This window comes from Piliocolobus tephrosceles, chromosome 13 (assembly GCF_002776525.5).
Source record: "Piliocolobus tephrosceles isolate RC106 chromosome 13, ASM277652v3, whole genome shotgun sequence".
Lineage (NCBI taxonomy): Eukaryota > Metazoa > Chordata > Mammalia > Primates > Cercopithecidae > Piliocolobus > Piliocolobus tephrosceles.
Genome location: NC_045446.1, coordinates 61,124,648 through 61,127,986, shown reverse-complemented (window position 1 = coordinate 61,127,986; position 3,339 = coordinate 61,124,648). Strand labels below are relative to the sequence as shown.

Below are 3,339 nucleotides of genomic sequence, written 5' to 3'. Positions count from 1 at the left end.
CAATTGCTCTCATGTCTGTTCAAGAATGGATTTTTTTCCAAAGACAGAGAATATGGCATATCTATTTTTAGCTAATATATTTTGACTGGAAACTTGTGCTGATTATTTTCACTGTTCTCTTAATCTCCAGTTCTATTGTCCATTATTTTGTGCTCTTTTTCATGCTTCAGACCAAAATGGACTGTATTATCAGGTTCTCTTGTGAGCTGACTTGGGGTTGGGTTCACAAAATGAAAGGCACCAGAATGAGAATGTAGAGTTGGAGGAGACATTCTGCTTTGACAATGTTTCGTCCTCCCGCTTCGGCCCCTGGAATTGTAATGGTTTCTCACTATCACCAGTCTCCAGGCATCTCAGCATCCCTTGTGATACGTTTTGGATCTCTGTCCCTAACCAAATCTCGTGTTGAAATGTAATCCCCAATGGGTTACATCTTCCTCTTGCTTCAACCATGTGAAGTACCTTGTTCTCACTTTGCCTTCTGCCATGACTGAAAGCTTCCTGAGGCCTCCCCAGAAGCAGAAATTGCTATGCTTCTTGCATAGTCTGCAAAACTGTGAGCCAGTTAAACCTCTTTTCTTTGTAAGTTACCCAGTCTCAGGTATTTATTTATAGCAGTGTGAGAATGGACTAACACACCTTGTTTGTTTCCTAAGCCATGCCCATTATTCTATAGTTAGTTTTTTTACTGACATCTCTCACTTTAAGTTATTCTGAATGAATTTTATTTCCTGCTGATTTTGTGACTGATACATATCTCTTTAATGAGCAAAGGGATAACTCCTTGATCTTAATAGGTCTACTTTTACTTAACCTTAAGTACTTTTTAGTTTGAAATGCATTTAATAGACGCTAATTGTTTTTTCACCACCTAAGGCATTAAGTAATTACTTTTTTTTTTTTTTTTTTTTTTGTCAGAGCTAGCTGAGGTTTTATATAGGACAGGGGGAAAAAAAAAAGCAATTGAATTGTTTTGTAGCTGGAGGCATGGACAAGGGCGGTCCTTAGGCATTAAACGCCCTGCTCTGGGCTGAGGGCTAGGGCTGAGCCTCAGGGCGGTCTCCTGTTCCCTGTGCTACCTTGCACAGTGGCCTCTCTCTCGGGCTCTCGAACAGCCGCAGGAGGGGCAGGCTGGGAGGGGCTGCCACAGCTGTTCGCTTGGGCAGGACGTCAGACGACTGGGACACCAGCTTCCCTTCGCGGGTCTCGATCTTCTTCACGACCAGGGCTCTGGTGGAGCTAGTGTGGCTGAAGGAGCTGGAGCCTGAGCCAGAGCCAAAGCTGGAGGCCAGGTCGTAGCTGAGGCCAGGGCTTGTGAGGCCCCCATAGGCTGAGCTCAGACCACCTGCATAGGGGCTCGTGGTCTTCCTACGGATACTCATGTTCTGCATCCCAGACTCCAGCCGGCTCTCCTCACCTTCCAGCAGCTTCCTGTAGGTGACGATCTCGATATCCAGGGCCAGTTTGACGTTCATCAGCTCCTGGTACCCACGGAACTGTCGGGCCATGTTCTGCTTGGCCCGCTGCATCGGAGCTTGGCGTTGGCATCCTTGATGGCCAGCTCCCCACTCTGCTTGGCATCTGTGATGGAGGCCTCCAGGGAAGCCCTCTGGCCTTTGAGGCCGTCAATTTCAGCCTGGAGTAGGCTGATGTTCCGGTTCATCTTGGAGATCTCAGTCTTTGTGTGCTGCAGGTCATCCCGTGCTTCCCAGCCAGTGTTTGCAGCTCCTTATACTTGATCTGGTCCATGCTCTCAGCCTCAGCCCGGCTGTGGTTGGCGATCTCCTTGTACTGCGCCTTGGCCTCAGCGGTGATGCTGTCCATGTCCAGGGAGTGGCTATTGTCCATGGACAGCACCACAGAAGTGTCTGAGATCTGGGACTGCAGCTCCCAGATCTCCTTTTCGTACAGCTGCCTGAGGAAGCCGATCTCGTCAGTCAGCCTTTCCAGGTGAGGCTCCAGCTCTATCTTGTTCTTGTTAGCTTTATCCACATCCTTCTTGATAAGGACAAATTCATTCTCCATCTCTGTACACTTATTGATCTCGTCCTCACACTTGTTCTTGAAGTCCTCCACCACCCCATGCATGTTGCCAAACTCCGCCTCCAGCTTCAGCTTCTCCTGGACCAGAGTCTCCAGCTGCCACCTAAAGTTGTTGATGTAGCTCTGGAACATGTTGTCCATGTAGCTCTGGAACATGTTGTCCATGTTGCTCTAAGCTGTCTTCTGCTGCTGCAGGAGGCTCCACTTGGTCTCCAGCATCTTGTTCTGCTGCTTCAGGAACTGTACCTTGTCGATGAAGGAGGCAAACTGACTGTTGAGGGTCTTGATCTGCTCCTACTCCTGGGTGGGCACGGCCTGGATGTTGGGGTCTACCTCCAGGTTAAGGAGGCTCAGCAGACTTTGGTTGACTGTGTCAGTTGTGATGCCTCCCATGCCACTGGTCCCACCATAGCCTCTGCCCAGGCTACCCCGGAAGTTGCTGTTGCCACTGGGGAGAAGCTCGAGGAGCTGATGCAGGCAATGGGCCCACTCGTGTAGGAGCAGCTGCTGAAGGCCCAGGGGGCCAGAGGTGGACACCTCGTAGGACTTCTGGGTCACCCTGATGGACATGGTGGAGGCAGGAGTGGAGGCAGGAAGGCTGAACCAGGAGGACAGGCCTTTGATCTGGGTCTTATTACCATAAGCCTTGCTTCTGTCAGCATTTAAAACCCCAGGAAAAGCAGGATTTTCTCTATATTCTTCAGGACCTGAAACCAGAAATGGAAGGTGGGGTGGACTTGTGGCCTCCGGTTAGATGACTTGTAGGGATCTGGACACAAAGCCTTGTACGTTTTCTCTGGCCTAAATAGCATAGACAGCTAAAGCTTCGGACTAAGAGGAGAGAGGCTTCAGTTCTGCAGTAGTATTGTTCTTTTGACTTTAGTTTACATTAAAAGCATAAGGTTAAAGGAACCGATTTACTATTTACCTTGTGAAATGCAAGGATTAGAAATTTGCCATTCTAATGGTTTGGGAGCAAAAATTATACCCCAATATTTTGGAGAATATGAAATCAAAAGATAAGTTCTCCATGGTTCCTACACAAAAATCCCAGAAAGGGATATGAGGTGGTAGGAGAAACTTTCTGTATAAATGAATCCAATAGAACAACTTCATTGATTGCTATAATACAATGTTAAAATTGAATTTTTCCTCCCTAGTTATGGCTGAGGCAGAAAAAACACAACTACTAAATTCCAAAGTGAGCTGTCAGACTATCAAGGAAGACAGGTTAGGTGACAAAGAGAATATGCAATTCACTGAAGAATTAAAGAAATTATTATAGACCGATGTAGT

The 3,339-nt window shown here is 47.4% G+C and overlaps 1 pseudogene; it reads right to left on the bottom strand.

The window, feature by feature from the left end:
* Nucleotides 1-1,037: 1,037 nt before the first annotated feature.
* On the bottom strand, nucleotides 1,038-2,658 carry LOC111540975 (annotated as a pseudogene).
* Nucleotides 2,659-3,339: the final 681 nt, after the last annotated feature.